Source organism: Protopterus annectens, chromosome 7.part0 (assembly GCF_019279795.1).
Source record: "Protopterus annectens isolate FY-2018-M chromosome 7.part0, PAN1.0, whole genome shotgun sequence".
In the NCBI taxonomy this organism is placed as follows: Eukaryota; Metazoa; Chordata; order Ceratodontiformes; family Protopteridae; genus Protopterus; species Protopterus annectens.
The window spans coordinates 1,266,098,812-1,266,123,765 of NC_056739.1; the positions used below are offsets into that span (position 1 = coordinate 1,266,098,812).

The 24,954-nt window shown below is 44.0% G+C and overlaps 1 protein-coding gene across 1 annotated transcript in view; it reads right to left on the reverse strand.

The window, feature by feature from the left end:
- AAGAB (alpha and gamma adaptin binding protein) overlaps positions 1-24,954 on the reverse strand; it is a gene marked incomplete in the record, with an annotated part of 888,073 nt that overhangs the window by 494,020 nt on the left and 369,099 nt on the right.

Below are 24,954 nucleotides of genomic sequence, written 5' to 3' on the forward strand. Positions count from 1 at the left end.
AGCAGGTTGACTGGGGCATTGTGGGTAGGAGGAGCTTGAAGAGTTGGATCGACAAGTCTTGCAAATGCAGAGTTGGATCCAAGGTCGGATACCAGACCCAACTGTTGAGGAATGAATGAAAAGGACAACATCAGAACATGATGATCAAATAAGAGAGAGAAAAACAGAGAGAGCTGTCCACATAAGCATCCAGGTCGCTTAAGGCTATTTGTTTGAAGAGGAGTACCATTAAAATACAGGAGGCGAGCGCACCTTTTTTTCTGAACATTACTGCACTACACTTTTTTGCATTTCAATTGAAACCAGTACCCCAGGAATGTCCATATTGCAGCCCTTGCTACAGTGGTTTAGTATCAATGGATGAGTGGATAATGGGGCTCATCTTGCAGTCATAAGCAAACTTGGTCAACCACACTTTTGGGATAGTGGACTTGATATCTGTAAAATAATGCCAAAACAGGACAGGGGCCAAATACCAATACCTGTAGTACCCCACTAGTTACAATTATAATTTCAGTGATGGTACCAGCAACGATCACAACCTGGATTCTGGTGGAGAGCCAATACACAATGCAGAGAACACAACGGGTTTACACTGGGCTTGTCAAATTACTGAATAACACCTGCATGGGGAATAGTGCCAAAAGCCTACATCAAATTGGGATAAGCAGTGTGCAGAGTCAAAGAAGCTCCCCAGGTTCAGGAGAAAACCTCCCATCACACCTACAAAAAGGTCACCACACAGCTTCATGCATATGCCACAACGGATAAATATGGAAAAAATATCTTGTATCTTAATCTAGTCATTTTTTTTTTTTTTTTTAATTAGGAGAAAAAAATTGAACCATTTAAAATTATTGCAGAAACACTTTATTGTGCTTTACAATCTGCTGAGCTTCAACTATCTCTACAGCTACCTCCAATTTAATGGACTTCCCCACAATACCAGCAGAGTACGGAAAAAGAGCAAACCCCTATAGACTAAATAAATGACTGTAAATCGCAGTAAAAATGATTTAGTGATATCAAGTTCTGTACAGACAGTACTAACAAGCTGCTCAAACTAATCAAGAGGGGTGTGTTAAAGGCCATAGGCAATGAATTTTGACCATGATGAGCAGCTGTCCAATTACTTCCTGATTCTGTAAGATATGACCCCCATATTTTGATGATACAATAATTGGGACAAAAAACCAACACTGAGTAAATGTGTTTTATGTAGTCTGCAGTGGAGGTCAACACAAGATGACACAGAACACAGCACAGTCAGTCAGATAAACCAATAAATAACTAAATACAGTTACAATTGGGTAGAAGATAACCAAAGCAGAATATAATAGGATAGAACAACTAGCCAAATGTCTACTGCTTGGTATACACGTTAACAATGATGCAAGTAGCAGTGGTCTGTGATGGAATCAACACTTTTACGAAGAAAATTAGTGGTATGTGAATCACCACAATGACATCTCAATGACTGAAATGAAAATTGTTGGAAGAATCAGTACATCTGTGAAGATGAATATGAAGGGATGGTAAAGATTCAATGATGACAGTGAAGGTTATCAAAATATGAAGTGCAATGAAGATCATTAAGGAGCAATAACAACAATGTGATGAAGCTGTGATGATTAAAACTGAAGATGGGAAGACGAGTATGAAGTTGCAATAAAGATGACACCGAATATGCAATAATGACCGGGAGGATGATGAAAATGTAATGAAGATGAAAGCAAAGAAGATGCAATGAGCATGACAATGAAGATGATGGAAAAGATGAAGACAGCAAAAAGATGAAGATAAAATTATGACAATGATGCACATGTAGATGAATATACAATGAAGATGATGCAGTGATGACAATGATTAATATGTGATTAAAACAATGGACTGAAAATTATGTGACGAAAATAACAGATGAACATGCACTGAAGACAATGTGATGAATACACAATGAAGATGATGAAAAGAATGGCACAATTATGTAGAGACAATCAAAATTAAGATAACGATGAGGATGTGATGATGATGTGAGAAGGATTACACAATGACAACTGAGACATGACAATGCTGCTGAAAATACAAATGATACTTCATTGTTGTTTTCATCATCAACACCATTACTTTCATCTTCATCATCTTTATTGTCAGCCCTGTACAATCATGTTAATGGGCAGCAGACAGACAGCTGAACCTACCCAGAATAAGTACAGAACAAACAAAAAAAAAAAAAAAAAAAGCTACCCTGGTAGAATTCCAGCATAAATAAGTTGTATAACAAATGGAAGAAAATCATGACAAAAATGACCAGCAAGGTAAAAACTACTTCATCAATCTAAACAAGAAACTCATGGGGCTAAGCAAGTTTAGGCAAGACACATTTGAGGTAAAAAATAGCCTCCCGGGCCAAGGACAATCACAAGACATTCTTCAGCTATGATTCAGTCTCGACGGCAATACAGAAAACTGTTCCAAACTAATTTTAAATTAAGCCACCTATACTGAGGCAGAAGATGTAGCAAATCTGCTGGCTGACAAGTTTAGCTCCAATTTACCCCCCTCCCCTCAGACATATCTCAGGAAATACCTTCAACTTCAGCTCCCCCAAGTTATCACTAGGGAACAGGTCTTCAATATACTCTCTAAGGCCTAGAACACTGCACTGATTGGCCCCTGATGATATCCCAGGATGCCTCCTTAACAGCACAAAACTCATCAGGACTATGAAAATTACTATTTAACTTAAGTGTCCAGACAGGTTTTGTGCCAAGTGAATGGAGGACTGCAACTGTCATCCCTCTGCACAAGGGTGGACCATCTATAGAGCTGGATAACTACAGACCCGCAAGTCTGACCAGTCTCGTTTACAAAGCCACAGAAATGATCATTTCCTTTATTACCTTCAGACACTGTATCCAAGCCAGTTTGGTTCGAGGGCAGACCATGCCCACTCAAGCTGGTGGACTTCAAGAAGGTCACAAACAATGGATGAAGGCAAATCAGTGCATACTTCGTACCTTGACCTGACCAAAGCAATCAACACAATACCTCACTCAGGTGTTGCAGACAAACTTAAGAAAATTACGTACAAACCCCTATGTTGCCCACTGGATAACCAGCTAGCTCAAAGATAGAACTCAAGAAGTTAGGATACTGGAGTTAAACTCTACAAAAAGGCTAGTCGCTAGTGAAATTCCTCAAGTCTCAGTGTTGGGACTCTCCTTTTTAGCATCTGTAGTCAAACCCAACATCAAGGGCTCCTGTTTGACCAAATTTCAGACAATGGTAATCTAGGCACAGACACAGAATCCCCCAAAGACACAAATATACCATCCAAGAAGCACTGACATAGACCAATAACTGGTACCAGATCCATGGTCTAAAACTCAAAGCCAGGAAATGCATAACAGTATCATTTGGGAAGGCAGCTATCCCTGAAACCTACCACATTGATAATACACCCTTAACAGTAGACTCTGTCAGGGATTTGGGAATGTATGCAGACTGCAACCTGGCCATAGACCATCATGTGTCTATGGCAGTAACAAATCATTTTGTTACACAACTTAAAAGCAAAGGTGTGGCATCAAGGTCCAATGATGTCATTGCGCTGCTGTACTCAGCCCTCAGGCAGTACAACTGTGTAAAATATTACTGTAACAATAGATGTCCTACTCTTCACTGATGCAGTATTCTTTAACCAAGGGATGTCCTGCCAAGGATAGTTCAACATCTGGCCAGTATACCAAAGCCTTTAGTTCTTACAGGCATAATAGGTCACACGTATGCTCCTTGTGTAAGGTGCAGGGCACAAAGGTGACATACAGAAGCACATACTCAGAACTGGAAAAGCCCCAGGAGGAACAGAATGCCCTTAGGGACAAATAATATGCGCACCCATAAGGAAAGAAAGGAAGAAGAAAATGAGCCCTTTGGCCAGGAGGGCAAGAAAAGTGTAGGGCAAAAGGTTGAACAGACTGGGAGAAGGGACAGACCAAATACTGCAACACTGAAGAAAAGGACATCTACTGTTATGGTAAGACTTTACACAGCTGTACAATGTCCTTTCATGTCATTGTTGCAGGATTCTTTACCTAAGGAAGAATACAAGAGCTCAAGAAGCTTGGGAGCAGGAAGGTCCAGAAGAGCCCTCTACAAACGCATGCAGGATAGCCCAAGTATAGCCTGCCCTGGCCCTGGAAATAACATCCAACTTGTAATACTTAGTGAAAGTATTAACAGAGAACAAAACAGCAGCCTCAATAACGGAATTGGTATTCAGACCCTTGAAAAAAGCACCAGGGTATTCAGACCCTTGAAAAAAGCACCAGAGGAGGCAAATGTCTTAGTGTAATGCACCTTTACTGATGAGGAAAAAAAAATGTTCCATGAAGACAGTAACAAAAAAAAATGGCCTTAGAAATCCAGGAGAAGATGGCTTGCTTAGAGACAGCCAAACCAAAAGTCCTGGAATGAAAGGAAACAAGCTGCTCATACTTTTGAATAACTTTAGTTTTATCCAACTATCTCAGCTGTCTATGCAAATTCAAGGTGTGACGAACCTTCTCACTGGCAGGCTATGAAGGAAAAAAGGAAGGAAAATGAATAGACTGATTAAGGGACAACTCATTAACCACCTTGGACATGAGTATGAAGTGACACCCTGTCTCTATAAAAGTAAGAAAAGAATAGACATGTGAGTCTGAAGGTCAGGCACTCTCTCGGCTGTGGACTCAAAAAGAGCCCGTCAGTTTTTCCAAGTACAAAACTGAGGTCCCAGGAAGGTGGAATAAGCTACCTGGGAGGCCTGATGTGAAGGATGCTTTTAAGTAACTGCTTGACCTCAAATCTAGAGGCCAGAGCAGGGGGTCAAGGGCACACGAGTGGAAATTGTTGACAGGCGAACTTACACTGAAAAATAGGTCAACCCACCATGAAGCCAATCACACAAATAAGAGAAAACCAGAGGAACCTCCACAGGTAGAGGATCCTGATGGCAACAGAGGCACCAGACAAGACAAATCGCTTCATTTGGACATGTATGACTTGATAGTAGTGGCTTTCCTAGCCTCCTGCAGAACCCAAAGTATATCTACAGAAAAGAGGTGCCTGAAAGGGATCAAAACCTCATCATCCATAGTGTCAGTTGACGAGTGGACAAGTGAGGATGGATAACAGATCCCATGCCTTGTGTGGGGAGATCCACTGATGAGGTAACTAGTGGTGATTGCCCCTGGCTAAGTGAGAAAGAAGGTGGAAATGAATGCTGTCTGGCCCAAAAAGGGGTAACTAGCAAGATTTTGGGAGTCTCCTGTCTGATATTATGCAAGACATGTGGTAACAGAGGAAGGGGAGGGGAAGACGTACAGAAACATTCCCTTCCAAGAAAAAAGAGAGCATCCACTTTCCAAGCCAGAGGACTTGGGACTCTAACAGAATAGGGAAGGTGTCTGTTCAGAGTCATGGCAAAAAGATCTACCTAAGGAATACCTTAACAATGGACAACGTCCAGGAACACATCTCTGTGAAGCATCTATCTGAACTTGTGTGCTGGACCTGCTCAAAGAGTCTGCCACTAGATTGTGCTCCAATGGAATGTAAACTGCCTGAGAAGTCAATTGATATCAGATAGCTAGGTCCCAGACCTGAAGCACTAGTCTGCAAAGAAGACAGCACCTTGTGATCCCTTGCTTGTTGACATACCACATTCACTGTGGTATTACCTGTGAAAACTTTGAGGGGCCCAGGATGAAAGAGGGAATGAAAATCCTAAAGAGTCAGAGGTAGAACCCTCATCCCCTTTATGTTGATGTGGTCTGACCTCTGATAAGGCCGCCACAGGAGGCACTCCACCCCATCTGAGGAGTCTGTAAAGAGCTCCTGAGTTGGAACAGAAGCTTGAAATGAACCCTGGTGTTGAAAGTTGATGAAACCACCACTGAAGCTCGAGCATGAGACAGGGAAGGAAAAGTACCAGGAAGTCCAGGGAGTGGCAATGTTGGAGTCACATTGACTTAAGACACCACTGAAGCTTTCTGATTATGGAGCCTGGCGAGATGCAGCATGGGAATGATGGAAGCCATGAACCCAAAAACCCAGAAAAATTCCATGGCAGAGACAGATACCAGGGGAAGAACGGATTTGAAGAAGGTAACTAGAGAGACAGCGTTGGGGGCAGGAGCGATGTCAGCATGGGAACCATCTAAGGCTTGCAGCTGAGGAAAATATGATCCTGGGAAGGGAAGGAGTCAGAACTGATTTATGGAAGTTTATGGTGAACCCCAGACTCTGCAACATGGAAGCAGTAAACTTGAGATCCTGCAGCACAGTGTTGGGGGAAGGAGCGTGAATAAGCAGATCATCTAGATAGGGAAACATCTGAATTCCTCTAACCCTGCAAAAATCAATGACAGGAGCAAGGCATTTCATGAATACCCTTGGGGCAATGCAGAGGCCAAGGCGCAAAGCAGAGAACTGAAAATGCAAGGAAGAGACAGAGAAACAAATTTCCTGAAGAGAGGATGAATTGGGATAGGACAGTATGCATCCATGAAACCCAGAAAGACTAGAAAGGCCTGGGTAAAAGAGGAAATAATGTTTGTAGAATTAACGTCCAAAAGGAGACATTTTTAGAAAGGTTTTCAACTGGGAAAGATCCAGAACGGATCAAATGCCCTCCTTTCGTGGGACCAGAAACATCCTTGAGTAAAATCCCATCCCCATTTGAGCAGAAAGCACTGCCTGAATGATGCCCTGAGCCAAAAGAAAAAGAAACTCTTGGAAAATACGCTGTTCCTGAGAAGGCTGAGAAATGCCTGAAAATGGAGGACGGAATTTCCAAATCATTAAGTATCCCGGACAGATAATGGACAGTACCCAACATTATGAAGTTATCTGTAGCCAATCTGGAAGAGACAGGAGCAGACGGAGGGACAAGGAAACCTGGCCAAGGGCAGGAGGAAGCAAACTGTCAAACAGAACACAGCTTATCCTGAAAAGGTTTCTCGGAGGCAGGAGTCTGAGTAGACACAGCAGGAGCACATGCCTAGAACAGTTCTTGCCCTTAGGAGGAAGGTGAGATAGCCTATGAACAAAAGCAGACGTAGAGGGATAATTTGTCTAAATTTGGGAATAGGAGTAACAAAAATGTTTCAACTCCTACAAGGCTTTACCCTTGTCCTAAACAGACTTTAAAAGTTCAGCTGCAGCAGATCCAAAATGATGTCTAATATCCAAAAAAGCATCTAAATGTTTGGTTTTATTGTCATCTGGCAAAGTCCACAGATGAAGTCAAGGATAGCATCTCATAACTGAACCAAAGGCAGCTGCCTTGGGAGAGGCATCAGCTGCATCACAGTTACATTTGATTTGAGTGGCTTTAAAAGTTGAAAAGTAGAGCCCAGCAGTGAAAGGGCCAAAAACCTTCCCCCTCAGAGTCAGAAGATTAGAAATCTGAGAAAGGAGGGCCAAAACAAGTCAGGTCATACTAGTCTGGTAGTTGAAGGCCCGAAAGGATAAGGTGAGAGCAGTGTAAACTTTTCTTCCCAGCTCTTCCACAGCCCTACTATCCTTACAGAAGGCAACAGCTTGGTAATTTGGACAGTTTCTCAGAGGAGACTTGACACTAAAGAAGGATCAGCAGAAGGGCACCTGTAATGAAATTTGCACTCCACAGGCACTTTGTAGAATTTATCTGCCTTCTTAGGTGCTGGCGGCTGACAGCCCTGGGTTAACGATGCTGCTGAGAAAGTATCCAATAGGGCAGCCAGAACAGGAGGAACAGCAGACAGCTTAGGAGGTTCCATCTGTAAGAGCTCATAATATATTTTTTTGAATCTTAGAAACTTGAAAATAATCCCAATTAAAATAATCCATCATACAAGCAATGGTATCCCCAAAGGAGAGTTCCTCCAGGGGGGAATATGGACCTATAGAATCCTCCTCCTCCGAACCGTAGCCAAAGGGGAAGAAATTTGGAAGAGTAAGCCAAAGACCCCCCCCCCCCCTGCCCCCGAGTCCAGATCCTCACGCGAGTGTCTGCTTAACATACCTGATTGGTCTGTTTGCTGTTCGAGGCATCTACCAGAAAAAGGCTACAAGCCGTAGATCCTTGCATCATCTGGAATAAGACTGTGGATCACTAAACAGGCCATGGTCTGCTTCTCTTCTTGGGATTGGTGCCAAGATATTGTTTCTGGTTAGAGAAGAAAGTACAGTTGTGTACCTACCATAAATGTAGATGTTTGAGTGTCTTCACTGCTGCAGTCATTACACTTGGGTTATCCGGCCATCAGGTGGTCTCGCAGTCGGCCAGAGTTCCAAAGACTTGGTCCGGCGTCGGCTGCTGTCGCTTCCTCCCTAATGTTAGTGCGCCAGGGGTATATAAGATGCAGCCGACACCATTTTCTTCAGTTTTTCTTGCCCCAGATGTCAGGTGCCCCCAAATAGGTAGGCAATACATATTGCTAATAAAACAAACAATAAAGGTAATCACAAAGCCTTCAGTTACCAGCAAATACACCACATAGGTAGCATAGGGTTGAAAGGTATAGACAAGTCCCACCTAAGAAAGAGGGGATGGCGGGTGGGTAACCTGGACTGCAGCAGTGAAGACACTCGAACATCTACATTTATGGTAGGTACACAACTGTACTATGTTCATTGTGTTTCACTGCTGCAGTCATTACACTTCGGATGAATCCCAAAGCTGAGTCAGGGTGGCTGGTTCTATAGAGGATTTGGGGTGGCTATGAGGCCCTGCAGCACTTCAGTGGCAAAGCCAGCTCTAGATCTAGAATAAAGAGGCAAGTGATAATGCTTGGTAAAAGGTGTGCACTGAACTCCAAGTTGCAGCTTCCAAGATATCTTTGGTAGGTACTCCTCTAAGGTAGGCAGTTGAAGTGGCTGTAGCCCTGGTGGAATGAGGCCTAATGTTACTAGGTACAGGTTTCCCATGCTGTGTGTAGCAGAACCGAATACAGTGTCCTATCCCCTTTGAAATGGTCTGCTTTGAAATAGCCTTTCCCTGTGATGCTGCAGCATATGCTACAAACAATTGCTCAGTCTTTCTGAAAGCTTTTGTTTTGTCCAAGTAGAATCGTAATTGCCTGTGTATGTCCAAGGAATGCAGAAGTCTCTCCCCTTTATTCTGGGGATTTGGATAAAAAATTGGCAAGTGAATAGTTTGGTTAAGAGCCACACTGGATACCACCTTAGGCATAAATGAAGGGTTTGTTCTTAAAGAAACCCTGTCTTGGTGAAAAATGATGAAAGGCTCCACTGCCATTAGTGCCTGTAACTCTGAGACTCTTCGTGCTGAGGTTATTGCCAGAAGCAGAGCCATTTTCCATGATACATATTTTAATTCTGCTAGTCCTTCGTCCAGCATCTCAGTTAAGTATTGTAATACCTGAGGAATATTTGGGACAAGAGGGTCAAAGCTTTGAGCCTGGTTCCAGGCACAGAATCTCTTCCACTTTTCTGAATAAGATTTCCTGGTGCTAGGCCTCCTGGCCTCCAAAATGACATCCATAACAGCTTTAGAGAGAGGTGTTGTCTGCTTGACTAATGAATCTGCCATGCAGCCAGGTTTAAGGTTTTGAGCTGACTCTGCAGGATCTGATTGTTTTGTTGAGTCAGAAGGTGCGGAGTTTGAGGTAAAATCCATGGTGGGCCTTGAGCTAAGTTCTTTAAGACTGGGTACCAGTGCTGGCGTGGCCTGTCTGGGGCAATCAGGATCATCTGTGGTTTTTCTTGCCTGGCTTTTAGGAGTACCTTTGAAAGCAGAGGCAGTGGTGGGAAGGCATAAACTTTTAGGCTTTTCCAGCTGAAGGAGAGAGCATCCACTTTCCATGCTTGTGTGTGATAAGTCCTTGTGCAGAATTTTTGTAGTTGGCAATTCATTGGGGAGGCAAAAAGATCCATGTCTGGGCACCCCCATTTTTGCGTTATGCTGAATACTTGTGGATTTAATTTCCACTCGTGAGGATCCATGATGTTTCTGCTTAAGTCGTCTGCCAGAGTATTTTTCTTTCCTGGCAGGAATTGTGCTTGTAGATGAACTTGATAGGTTAGAGCTGTGTTCCACAAGGTCATGGCTTGTCTGCATAGGGGGTAAGAATGAGTGCCCCCTTGCTTGTTTATGTACCACATAACTGTGGTGTTGTCTCTTTAATAGTAGTTGTCCTGGATGCATAAGGTCCTTGAAAGATATTAGGACATTTTGTACAGCCAACATCTCTTTTTGATTGATGTGAAGATGCATTTGGTCTGCGGTCCACTTGCCCTGAATACATTTTCCTGCCATGTGTGCTCCCCAGGCGTAATCCGAAGCATCTGTTGTTAGTGTCTGCCTGGCTGTGGGTAGAGTGAAAGGCTGTCCCTTGTTGAGGTGACATGCCTGTTCCCACCATCGAAACTCCTGTTGTAGGTAGGGAATTAGTGGTATTACTGCTTCCAAACTGTGACAGTGTTGAGTCCAAACACTCTTTAGGTACCATTGTAATTTCCTCATATGCAGTCTGGCATATGGAATTAGTAGTATGAAGGATGCCATGAATCCCAAGGCCTGCAGACTTTTTCTTGCAGGGAGTTGGGTTTTTGTTGCCATCAATTGAAAGTATTGAGTCAGATGTCCTTGCTTGTCTGGCATGAGATAAGCCCATCTGGGCCGTTGTATTTAAGCTGGCACCCAGGAATATTATCTCTTGTGAGGGCACTAGTTTTGATTTCTTTTCGTTTACTGTGTACCCTAGGCAAATTAGTAACCTTTTTACAAATGCCAGATGCTTTAGAAGAATGTCCTTGCTCTCTGCTTGAATAAGGCAGTCATCCAGGTATGGACATATTTGAATTCCTTTTTGTCTGCAAAATGCAATTACTGGTGCCAGGCACTTTGTGAAGACCCTGGGCGCAGTAGATAAGTCAAAGGGCAGTGCAGAGAATTAGTAATGCAATGAACCAGCTATGAATCTGAGGTATTTTCTGCAATTTTGTCTGATAGGGACATGCAGGTATGCCTCTTTGAGGTCCAAAGTAACAAGCCAAGCCTTCTTGCCCAGCATGGGAAGAAGCTGCAATGTCAACATTCTGAATTTCGGAACATCCAGGTAAGTATTTAGAGTAGAAAGGTCTAGTATGGGTCTCCAGGCTTTGTCCTTTCTGGGGACCAGGAAAAGTCTTGAATAAAATCCTTGTTCCTGTTGTGGCACTTTTTGAATAGCTCTCATGTCCATGAGGGCTGTAATTTGATTTTGTGCCTCTGCCCATTGATTTTGTGGCAGGTCTGGCATTCCTTTTAGCCTTGGTAGTGTGTGGAAGTGGAACCTGTAACCTTGAGACACAATATTCAGAACCCATTTGTCTTGGGTGATTATATGCCAATTTTGAGAAAAAAGTGCTAGTTTTCCCCCGAAGGGAGCTGCCAAAAGGTAAGTACTTGGCATTCGAAGGGGGGAAGTCATTGGGACTGTTTCCTGTAAGGTTGTGACTTGTCTTCACCTCCTTTTGGGGTTGAAGCACCCCACTGTCGCGGTCTGTAAGAGCCTTGGCCTTGGGGCTGAGATCTGCCTCTTGGGCATCTGTATCTGCCTCTTTGTGGTCTGTCTGACACTGGAAAGGACCAATTCTTTGAAGGCCAATTTCTGCTAAATCGAGGTGGCTGTACCTGTAAGAAATCCTTCACTGTTTGCATATATTTTGCCTTATCCTCCATTTTCTTTAATACCTTTTCTGCCTCAACACCAAATAAAATGTCCTACTGTAGAGGAGCATCCAATAATTTAGCCTTAACATGATCAGGTAAACCTTGTTCTTTTAACCAAGCATGCCTTCGAATCACAGATCCTGTAACTGCTGCTCTACAAGAAGCCTCTAATGAATCAAAACCACATTGCAGAGTATGTTTTCCCACTTGTTCAGCTGCATGCAATAAATCCTGCATTTCCTTATAGTCAGGATGTTCTGAAATTGTAATCATTTTCTGTTTTAACAGAGACATTAAATATTGTTGGTATTTAAGCATGTAAAACTGGCAATTTAAAGCTCTCACTGCTAAAGTTGCAGAAGTGTAAACCTTTTCCCCCATCTGTCTAATGCTCTGGAATCCCTGTCAGAGGGAACTGGATTTTTAGCCGTGGAAGCCTTTACCCCTTTGGGACCCTGGGAAATAGTTTCTGGGTCAGCAACAGGGTTTTTATATAGAAATTTGTGAGAGTCAGGGACTCTGTAGTACCTGTCTGGTTTGACTGGAGCAGGGGGCAAAGAATCTGGATTTAAACTGGATTCAGAGAACACATCATCCACAATATCCAACACTGGCAGAATAGCAAGGGGCCTGTGTTGAGGCAATAAAAGAAAGTCTCTAAGCCTTTTCTTGGATTCTGAGTAATCCTGGCCCTCCCAATGGAAATGCTCCCTCATGGTATGTAAAGTTTCCCCAAAAGAGTAATCCTCAGGAGGAGAGGCTGAAGGAATTGATTCTTCAGCATCAGAGTTCTCATAGGGGGGTAAAGAGTATCCCTGGTCTGTAGAGGAATCAGAAGAAATGGAAACCTGGTCAGAGGAGTCATAGTCTGTATCCTGCCTAGGCCTTTTATCAGGAGGGGGATGGGTACCCCTGATCAGAGTAATTAAGTCTTCGGCCATTTTGAGCATCTGTTTTTTAGGCATGGAGGCCTGTCCAGGTGAATGCTGTACTTGCTTCTTTGTCTTTAATGGAGTTTTAGACTTGGCTGTAGTTTTTATGGTAAGCTGTGAAGGTCTGAAAACACCCTCAGAAGCCGATGCCTGCTCAGCGGCTCAGAACCCATCTTAAGGGTTAGTTTCCGTAGGCCCAACACCTTGAGTATCCAGAGGCCTAGACATCTCCACGTGGGAGTCGGAGGCGGCCTGTGGCTCTGAGGTAGCGGGTGTCAGGGGCTGCAAAAGTGCCTCACTGAGAACCGGCGACTGGCCTAGAAGAGGCTTCATTGACAGTTTTGGGCCTCATATGCCTGTCCTTATCCTTGTCTTTGCGTTTTTTGTGTATGCCGGTTGTTCCTACGGCATGGTATAATTAAACCTTTGGCCAAAGTAATGGCGAGCAAAATCAACCCGTTTAATAGTGCGTTTGTTAAATCTAGCACAAAACCGACAACTAGTGACGTTGTGGTCTGGGCCTAGGCATGGAATACAGTAAGAATGAAAATCCTTATGAGGTATTTGCTTCCCACAAGAAATACAATTATTAACTTTTACTGACATCGGTCTGAGGCAAGAAAAAGTTTCCCCAACGGAGTACTTAGCTTTACTGAAGACTTCGGTTTTGAAATTCGAATTGAAAATCTCAGGAGTCAGCCAACCGGCACTTGCGAACAGCTTTTGCTTCGGGCACCGCGCGGCAAGAAAGACTGAAGAAAATGACGTCGGCTGCATCTTGTATACCCCTGGTGCACTGACGTCAAAGAGGAGGCAACAGCAACCGACGCCGGACCAAGACTTTGGAACTCTGGCCGACTGCGGGACCACCTGACGGCAGGATAACCCAAGTGTAATGACTGCAGCAGTGAAACACGATGAACATGCAAAGGAGTATTGTATCCCAAGAGAGTGAAGCTGTACTAAGACCAGCATTAGTAGCAGCCAGGCAGTAGCCATTCATGCGACTCCCCTCTTTTCATCATTCTTGACAAGCTAATTCTTTATTTTTCAGTAATTACTGCTTGATTTCTTTCTAACTTCAGAATATCTGCCTCAATACTTCACCCTTAAATTTTCAGGGTCTACGTATTAATTTCCCCTCAAGTGCTTGGCAGTGCTCCATACAGACTCAGTCACCTTGAGTGACATTTTTCCTGTAAAAGGGCTAAATAAGGAAACAGCTGCAGTACTCAGTAATAATGACCATCCCTCCTGGCATGTCTAAAAGTCAGAGTTCCCTGTGCTTTCTCCTATTAACCTGGTAAACTTGGACATTCTGAGGCAGTACAGCGACTGCCTCATGTACACAGACAACCTACTCCTCTTACCTCCCAACACTCAACCTTGTGAGAGATGCACTTATACATCCAAATTGGAAGCCATTCACTCTCAAGCCAATACCGGAATATCTGGTCAAGAGGAGAAGGTAAACACCTTCACCACATCACATGCAACACACAGCCCTCCAGAACACCCACCATCACAGCTCTCGCATAAAAACACAAACCACAATCTACCCAAACAGCAGAGACCTCCAAGGCAGAAATGCACTCAACCACCGCAACACAGCACAAACCACAAGACACATAGCTCACCTACACAGTGTGCCCCTCAACCTAAGTCCCTAAGGCAAAACAGCTTGCCCAATACACTAATCATAGGTGACTAGATAGTGAGGCACACTGATGTCCCACTCACTAGGTTGAATAAAGAGAAGGTAACAGTCAGCTGTCTATAAGGTGCTAGAATCTGACACACAACACACGCACTCAGGTCACTCCACAAGTACAAGTATGACTCTGTCACTGTCCATGTGGGTGTGAATGACCTGAGATGCACCTCCCTGGACTACATGAAAAGAGACATGCAATCTGAGGGTCATGCTGCTCAATGCTAGAAGTCTAAATCTTAAGATGCACTTTCTAGAAGCACTCCTCAAAATGGAGAAAATCGGCATTTGTGCTATAACAGAGACCTAGTTTAAAGCAGCAGAAAGTACCCCTGCACTACCAGACTATAACTCATTCCACACCTTTCAGCCCCAGAACATGGACCGAAGCTCCAAAGGTGGTGGTGTCTCCATATTCATAAAGAATATGCACACCTCCAGACTAGTAGCCCAGCATAATGCATCCAAGATACTTCAGGTACAACTAACACTGGGTAAGACGATTCAGGTTGTAGCCTGATATAGGTCCTCAACTACGTCCCAAGACTCTCGCTCCACATTCCTAAGCACCCTGGAAACTATTAGAGTTCAACCTAACACGCTCATACTAGGTGACTTCAACTATCCCTCCATTAACTGGGAAAACTATTCATGCACCAATACACCGGCCCAACGCTTCCTGGAATTCATCAATTCCAATGTTTTGGACCAGCTCATTCTTACCCCCATTAGAGGAAGCAATATTCTTGACCTGGTTATTACTAATATGGGCAACCATTGCTCTACACCAATAGTCAATTCCTCCCTGTTTTGATCCAACCACAATCTAATCACCATGGAAATCCACATCTCACCCCCCCCCCCTCCCCAAAGGTAACCACCATGAAAAACTTCTCCAAAGCTGACTTTGAGCTCCTAAAAACAGAGGTGGCTAACTTTACGGCACCCATGTCAATGGAAAATAGATGCATGACTGCAGAGTCATACAACAATGCACTGTATGAACACGTACATAAATGCACGGAACTAGCCGCACCCAACAGAATCAAGACGCTCTCCTACAAAAAAGGAAGCCAATCTGGTGGTCCCCTGCCATTAATAAACTCTACAATAGAAGGAAGAAACTGTTGCAAAAAAAGGTGAAGTCCCAAGACTGGAAAAACTCCTTTATTAGCCTCAACAAAAAGTTGAGATCCTCATCAAAACTTCTAAAGCCAGCTATGAAGGCAGAATTGCAGCAGACACTAAAAACAACCACAAAGCCTGCTATAGTCATATCAAGCATCTCCATGGTAATACCCATGTTTGCTCTGAGTTACTGCACAATGGTACCTCCTATACTGAGCCAACACACACTGCCAACATACTGGCCAACAGATTCAGTGCCAACTTTACCCCTCCCCCCCCTAAAGAACCAATCACAATACCAGAGGAATGCCAGGCACCCAGCATTACCGCAGCACAGGTTAAAGCTGCAATATCCAAGGCCAAGAATACAGCTTTCATGGGACCCAAGAATATCCTTGGATGTGTTCTACATGAACTACAACGTGAACTAGCACCACATCTGTGTGCCCTGTTCAATCACAGCCTCACCTCAGGCTTTGTCCCTACCGAATGGTGCACTGCTACAGTCATACAGTCATCCTTCTCCATAAAGGGGAGTGACTACTGACCCTGGGAATTATTGCCCCATTAGCCTGACGAGTCTGATATGTAAGGCTATGGAGAGCATCATCATTGTCCTAATTAACAAGGATATAGGGAATCTCCAGACTCTAGATCCCACTCAATTTGGTTTTGTGAAAGGTAGATCATGTCTGCTCAACCTACAGCCTACTTTGATCAGGCCAAGGCCTGATACCATTCCCCACTCAGGAATTATTGATAAACTCAAACTAGGCATCAACCCCTATATCACTAGTTGGGTTGCAAATTGGCTCACAGATGGAACCCACAGTGTGAAAGTAGCAGACTCCAAGTCAGACTACTGACCAGTCACGAGTGGAGTTGCACAGGGATCGGTCCTGTTTAACTCCCCAAGTGATGTAGACATCCTACAGAAAGGCCTCACTGAGATCAATGACTGGTGTCAAAACCATGGCCTTAAGCTTAATGATAAAAAAATGCATAGTCATCCCCTTTGGGAAAAACTCAGTTCCCACTAATTACATTGATGAGAGCCCACTGAACACTGAAGGCGTTATAAGAGATCTGGGGAATACAGGTCGACAGCAACCTCTCCTTCGACCACCACATTACCACTGTGGTCAGAAAGTCCTTCTTTGTGGCACATCTCATTACCAAGGGTTTTGCATCCAGGAAGAAAGAGGTCATCATCTCCCTCTACTCTTCCCTCATTAGGCCAATCATTGAGTATAATGCCCCATTTGGCATGTACCTCACTAGACACATGCAACAACTGGAAAGGCCACAAAAGTACCTCACGAAGAGGATCCTAGGCCTTAAACACATGTCCTACATGAACAGCCTCAAAAAACCTCCAGCTATTCTCTGTCTCATATCATCGACTAAGAGGCGATCTCTGCTTGACTTACAAAGCCATGTCTGAGCCAGCTCTGTCAGAAATGCTACATCTAAAGAAATCTCAATCCCTCCACACCACACGCTCCAGAGACCTCAACCTCATTACCACAATCAACACAACATGCTGGAGGGACAGGTTCATAACCCACAGACTGCCCATGCTCTGGAATGGACTTCCCGATTTCTCTTTAAGAAGACCAGTGAGGTGCTCTGCTTGATGCATGTCAAGCAGAGCACCTCACTGGTCTTCTTAAAGAGAAATCTTGATGAGTGGATGGGAAACAAAGTTTACCCCAGGGATCACTCCAGTGGCTCTACTTGATAGAGGCACTGAGAACTAACATCAGGCGGTACAATGCCAGGGCACTTCTATGGGCTAGGCTTGTAAAGGCTCCAGGGTCATTAGCCTAGAACACACACCTATGAACCTAATTACCCAATCTGGGAACCTAAACCTCATCTGCAACATAACTAGGACAAGCTGGAGGAACAGGTATGCATCTCAGAGACTACCCCTTCAGCGGAACAGGCTTCAAATCCATGTGAAGCAGAGTTCTTCCCTAACCTAATTCAAGTGTAACTTGGGCCAGTGGATGGAGAATCAGAAATTTACCTCTGGTCTAGAGGCAGCTTGTAAATGCTTGACTACCCATACCCAAGCTTACATATACCCCTTAAAAATAGCCCTAGGATACCACAACTTGTCAGAACACATTTGAGAATCATGGTTAGCCTTAAAAAGGTCCCCTGGGGTTGTTAGGCTAGTAATCACCTATGAACCTATCTTCATTTATTTTCAATATTGTCATTACATCTTCAACTTCATTTTTACCGATTCTTCATCATCAACCTTATCTTCACCAGCATATTTTCCTTTCATTCAAAACAAACCCATTCAATGTAGAACACACCCAAATGCAATTACTACAAGCCTATCACTGAGGTGATGCACATACCCCTAGTTTTCTTCTTAAATGTGATCATCCTATGACACTATTTATTACAACATTACATTCATTTTAATACACTGTATGCCAAGCACTAGACACTTTACTACCAATCTTATCCTGTTCCATTTTAACTAAATGCAGTTCTATTCATCTAAAAGGTATCAATTTGCCTGACTTACTGTTTGTGCTCCATTCTGTGCCACTTTGTGCGTTGCAATCTTCTGCAGATCACAGAAAAACAAACCTACCCACTACAAAATGTTTGTTGCCACAACTGCATCATCAACAGACATCACCAAATGACATGGAATCAGAAAGTAATTGGGCAGTTGTCTATCACAGAGCAAATACAAACACAAGTTTACTAACTTAAATATAACTCCACTAAGAAACTAAATTAAAAACTACATGCTTTAGCATTATAAATTTCACTGTACATGATGACATCTTGGTTATAGCAAAATAGCAAAAAAAAGTCCTTAGCACATGATCGTTAACAGTTGTGAGTGACAACAGCCAGTAGCCACTCACACTTCAGCTTTTTCCCCACAGGACCCACTGACCCTCCCTCTAATGTTTCAACTCAGAATGCCCTCAACAGTACACATAATCACATTCATCAATATATACACATATATATATATATATATATATATATAAGTTGCGTTGCATGCGTGAATGGGCGTACCTTCATTGAAGGTTGTGCATCAGGGCTGGCAACTCGGCACGTAAAAATCTACTGCTAATCATTAGCGGACCGGAGTTCCGCTGTGGCAACCCCTAACCGGGAAAAGCCGAAAGACACAACCACTTTAATGTTAAAATGAGCACAAGAATTACCTTAAAGTTTGAACTGTACCTATAGAATTTTATTCTTTTGTTTTTAGGCGTATATTGCTCATTTGAGTCTTTCATACTACTCTATCTGGGACAGTGACCATTTTCATTCTAAGTTTGCTTTCTTCTCAGTGCACTCCTAGACAAGCTCCATGACCCAGAATTGAAATTCTAACTTACTAATGAGAAGGATTCTCTCTGTATTGCTTTCCCTCTTCAATGAGCAGCAAGAAAGGCTTCATGGACATCCCTTCAAATGTAGACCTTGATGATATTCCTGCAGACTTGGCTGGGTCAAGTTCCTGCCTCTCATTCTCTAACTTCTTGTGTCTCCTTTCTGATATGCAAAGAGTTTTGATAAAATTGCTTCAAGTTTCATGTATGTTGTCATTCCCTAGAATAAAGTACTCTAAAAAGTACAGTTTTGTACCTACCATAAATGTAGATGTTAGAGTGCTAATACAGCTGCAGTCATAACAGATGGGTTCTCCTGCCGTCAGGCGGGTCCTCGGTCGGCCGAATTCCAAAGTCTAGGTCCGGCGTCAGTTGTCGTCGCTTCTTCACTGACGTCAGTGCGACAGGGGTATAAAGGAACCAGCCGACGCCATTTTCTTCAGTTTTTCTTGCCCCAGATGTCAGGTGCCCCCAGAAGGAAGGCAATACATAAATTTATGTAATAAAGCAATGCAATATAATCAAAATACAGTAGTTGCAAGCAAATACACCATAAATGAATACCCCAATCAGGTTGTATGAGGAGGTGTTAGCCAATAGGCCTGTCCCCAAGAGGGGAAGGAGGGAGGGAAACCTGGACTGCAACTGTATTAGCACTCGAACATCTACATTTATGGTAGGTACAAAACTGTACTATGTTCATCGTGCATACAGCTGCAGTCATAACAGATGGGTAGAATCCCAAAGCTAAGAAAGGGGTGGTAGGCACTACGTGGAACTAGGAGGAGCCAGGATGCCCTGCAAGACTGCAGTGGTGAAGCCTGCTCTAGTTTTGGAGTATAATGGTAGGTGGTAGTGCTTGGAGAAGGTATGCACAGAACTCCAAGTGGCTGCTTCCAAAATATCTTTGGTAGGAACTCCTCTGAGGAAAGCTGCAGAGGTAGCTGTGGCCCTTGTGGATTGAAATCTGATGCCTGCAGGTACAGTTTTACCATGAAAAGAGTAACAAAAGCGTATGCAGTGGGCTATCCATTTTGAGATTGTCTGTTTGGAAATTGGCTTCCCTTGAGCTCCTATAGCATAAGACACAAAGAGCTGTTCCGTTTTTCTGAAAGGCTTTGTTCTGTCCAAATAATAACGCAGCTGTCTGTGGATGTCCAAGGAATGTAGTAGTCTCTCCCCTTTGTTTTGAGGATTAGGGTAAAAGGTAGGTAAATGGATAACCTGATTCAAAGCTACCCTGGATACCACCTTTGGCATAAAGGACGGGTTGGTTCGTAAGGAGACTCTGTCCTGATGGAAGATGATAAAAGGCTGCACAGCCATGAGGGCTTGTCGTTCCGATACCCTGCGAGCTGAGGTGATAGCCAGAAGGAAAGCTGTTTTCCAGGACAAATATTGCAAATCTGTTGAGGCAGCTGGCTCAAAAGGAGGCAAGGTCAGCTTTTCTAGAATGAAATGGAGGTCCCAAGCAGGTATTGGTTGTTTCCTTGGGGGTTTTATATTCTTAGCCCCTCTGAGGAACTGCCTTAAGAGGGGGTGAGAGAATAAAGGTGGATCAGTGTTGTATTCTGCAGAAATGGCTGAGGCATGGATTTTGATGGAGGAAAATGAAAGTCCACTGCTTAGCAGCTCAGCTAAATACTGTAACATTTGAGGTAAATTCAGTTTTCCAGGATTCTGGCCCTTTTTCTCATTCCAAGCACAAAACCGTTTCCATTTTGCGGAGTAAGCTTTTCTAGTAGACGGCCTTCTGGCCTCCAAAATGACATCCTGCACCTCCTTGGAGAGTAGGGTCTGTTGTGATGTTAAGGAATCTTCCATGCGGCCAGATTGAGTGTTTTCAGCTGACTGTGAAGAGTTGTGAAGCTGTGCTGAGTCAGAAGAAGAGGCATTAGAGGTAGGGTCCATGGTGGGGAATGCGTCAGGCTCCTCAGGAGTGGGTACCAGTGCTGTCTTGGCCAGTCTGGAGCAATGACAATCATCTTTGGTCCGTCTGCTCTGGTTTTTAAAAGAACATTGGGCAGCAGAGGAAGAGGCAGAAAGGCATAAACTGTCATTGTTGTCCAACTGAAAGAGAGAGCGTCCACTCTCCAGGCCTGTGGATGAAAAGTCCTTGAGCAGAATTTTGTCAATTGGTGATTTTTGTGGGAGGCAAAGAGATCTATGTCTGGCCTTCCCCATGCTTGTACTATCTCTGTAAAAACTTGAGGATGCAACTTCCATTCGTGTGGATCCGTCATATTTCTGCTCAGGTTGTCTGCCAGCGTGTTTTCCTTGCCTGGCAAGTACTGTGCTTGAAGTTCGATTTGTAATTCCAGAGCCATGTTCCAAAGTGACATGGCCAGCCTGCATAGGGGGTATGAATGGGTTCCTCCCTGTTTGTTTATGTACCACATTACTGTGGTGTTGTCTGTCCTTATCAATAGTTGACCTGGATGCAGAAGGTCTTTGAAAGCTATAATAGCATTTATTACTGCTAGCATTTTCCTTTTGATTGATGTGAAGGTGCTTTTCTTTTTGGGACCATTTGCCCTGAATGCACCGATCAGTCATGTGCGCCCCCCAGGCGTAGTCCGAGGCGTCTGTTGTGATGACTTGATTTGCTTGAGGCTTGCAGAATGGGAGACCTGTGTTTGTTTGGCATGCTTGAGCCCACCACAGAAATTCCTTTTGAAGACATGGAATTAGTGGTATTATTGCTTCCAAACTGTGGCTGTGTTGAGACCATAGGTTTTTCAGGTACCATTGAAGTTTCCTCATATGCAGCTTTGCACATGGGATTAGTAGGATGCAAGATGCCATGAATCCGAGAGCCTGCAGGATTTTCCTTGCAGTCAGCCTGGTGAAATTTGCTAGTTTTCTGAAGTATTGAGTTAGTTGCCTCTGTTTCTCTGGCGTGAGGTAGGCCATCTGGGTGTTTGTGTCCAAGTTGGCACCCAGGAAAATTATTTTCTGAGAGGGTATTAGCCTTGATTTCTTTTTGTTGACTGTGTATCCCAGAGAATTCAACAACATTATTACAAAAGCCAGATGTTTCAGAAGTATGTGCTTGCTGTCCGCTTGGATCAGGCAGTCGTCCAGATATGGGTATATTTGTATCCCTTGAAGTCTGCAGTATGCAATTACTGATGCCAGGCATTTCGTGAATACTCTGCGCACAGTAGATAAGCCAAAGGGCAATGCAGAGAATTGATAATGGGCTGAACCTGCAAGAAATCTGAGGTATCTTCTGCAATTTTGTCTGATTGGGACATGCAGGTATGCCTCCTTGAGGTCCAATGTTACCAGCCAAGACTCCTTGCCCAGCATGGGAAGAAGCTGCTGTAATGTGAGCATCTTGAATTTTGGTGCAGTAAAATGTGTTTAGGATGGATAGGTCCAAAATAGGTCTCCAATCTTTTCCCTTCCTTAGTACCAGGAATAGTCTGGAATAAAAACCTTGACCTTGTTCTTGAGTAGGTACCTCTTGAATAGCTTTCATGTCCATGAAATCTGAAATTTGTCTTTGTGCCTCTGCCCTTTGATTGTGTGGCAGGTTTGGCATGCCTCTCATTTTTGGAAGGGTGTGAAAATGGAATCTGTAGCCTCTGTTTATAATGTCCAGGATCCATTTGTCTTTTGTGACAATATGCCAATTTTTTGAAAATAATGCCAGTTTTCCGCCTAAGGGTGCTGCCATTTGAGCCTTGCTTGGCATGCAAAGGGGAAAGTCATTGGGCTTGCTTTCTGAATGGCTACGAACTATGCTCACCACCTCTTTGTGTAGGAGCTTGCCATTGTCTGCCTCTAAACGATCCTTGAGATTGCCCTCTGCCCCTCGGGCGCCTGTATCTACCTCTTTGGGGTCTGCCCGTGGCTGGAAAGGACCAATTTTTGAAAGGCCAATTTCTACTGAAACGTGGAGGCTATACCTGTAGAAAATCTTTCACCGTTTGTATTGATTTATCCTTTTCTTCCATTTTCTTTAATACCTTCTCAGCTTTAACACCAAATAATACATCCTTTTGTAGAGGGGCATCTAGTAATTTAGCTTTGACATGATCTGGTAAGGTTTGCTCCTTGAGCCAGGCATGTCTACGTATGACTGATCCTGTAACAGCAGCTCTACATGAGGCCTCTAGAGCATCAAAACCACATTGCAAGGTATGTTTACCCACTTGTTCTGCACTATGCATCAAATCCTGCAACTCCTTCAAGTCTGGTTGTTCAGGTTGTGACATTTTGCTTCTCAACTGTGATAACAGAAACTGTTGGTACTTTAACATATGGAACTGGCAGTTTAATGCCCTCATGGTTAAGGTGGCCAAGGTGCATACCTTTTTTCCCCACCTTTCTAAAGATCTGGAATCTCTCTCAGAAGGTAATGGATTTTTAGCAGTGGAGGCCTTAATACCCTTGGGGCCCTGTGAGATAGTTTCTGGGTCAACCGCATGGCTTTTGTATAAAAATTGGTGTGAGTCAGGAACCCGGTAGTACCTGTCAGGCTTGACTGGGGCTGAAGGTAAAGAATCATGGCTTTTGTATAAAAATTGGTGTGAGTCAGGAACCCGGTAGTACCTGTCAGGCTTGACTGGGGCTGAAGGTAAAGAATCTGGGTTAAGGCAGGCCTCCGAATACACATCATCTAGTATGTCTAAGACAGGAGGTATAGCCAGAGGCCTGTGCTGAGGTAGTAAGAGAAAATCCCTAAGCCTTTTCTTGGAATCTGAATACTCTTGGCCTTCCCAGTGGAAGTGTTCCCTTAAGGTACGCAAGGTTTCCCCAAATGAGTAATCCTCACGGGGGGGGGGGGGGACTCCTCTGCATCAGAATCTTCAAAAGGGGAGTAAGAATGTTCCTGTTCATCCGAGTGCTCTGAAATAATGGAGGCCTGGTCAGAGGAGGGGGATTCTTCCTCCACTCTGGGCCTTTTGTCCGGGGGTTGAGAACCCCTGATAAGAGTAATTAAATCCTCAGCCATTTTAAGCATCTGTTTTTTAGGCATGGGGCCTGTGTAGCTGGTCTCTTAGAATGCATGGCTGCTTTAGACTTAGTGAAAGCCTTGATGGAAAAAGAAGAGGAAGGTCTGAAGACACCTTGAGAGGAGGCAGACCTGTCTACATTTTGAGTTTCACACCCAAGAGTGGCTTCAGTATCTGGGTATCTGTAGTCGGGGTGTGGGCCGAGGAGCCTGCGACCTCGGGCACAGAAGACACCGCCAATGAAGTGTCGTCGGTAGGCAGGGGCTGCGTAGGCGCCTCGCTGAGAACCGGACCACCTGTAGTCGGCTTTGGCGTGGTGTCGGTAGAGGCCGCGGACCTCGTGTGTCGGTCCTTATCTTTGCGTTTTTAGACAAAACTGGAGTCGGAGTATCCGACGACATAATATAGTTAAATTCTTTGCCAAAATAGTGCTGGGTGAACTCCGCCCGACGCTTAATGGTGCGTTTGTTGAATGTAGCACAAAAACGACAGACCGAGACTTCGTGGTCTGGGCCTAAGCAAGGAATGCAGAGGGAATGAAAATCCTTATGCGGTATTTGCTTCCCACATGAAATACAATTATTAACTTTGTCTGACATCGGTCTGAGGCAAGAAAAGTTTCCCCAACGGGGTACTTAGCTTTCAAGAAGACTTCGGTTGCAAAATTTTCGTAATTTCAGGAGCTGGCCGACCGGCACTTGCGAACTGCTTCTGCTTTGGGCACCGCGCGGCAAGAAAGACTGAAGAAAATGGCGTTGGCTGGTTCCTTTATACCCCTGTCGCACTGACGTCAGGGAAGAAGCGACGACAACAGACGCCGGACCTAGACTTTGGAATTCGGCCGACAGAGGACCCGCCTGACGGCAGGAGAACCCATCTGTTATGACTGCAGTTGTATGCACGATGAACATCACAGATAAAGTTTAATTTAATTCTGTTTTCTCTGCATGCGCACTCAGTTGGGATAAACAGATTTCTCCTTATCTTCCTTGTAGTCACAGAACAAACACTCAAACAATACCCTCCCCAATGCTTTCTGTTATGTCAGAGTTTTGAAAGCAATATTTCATTTAACTGAAAGTACAGAAGTTTAATCAGTATTTGCCAATGTTGTCTTCTACCTGTCATGCCTGAT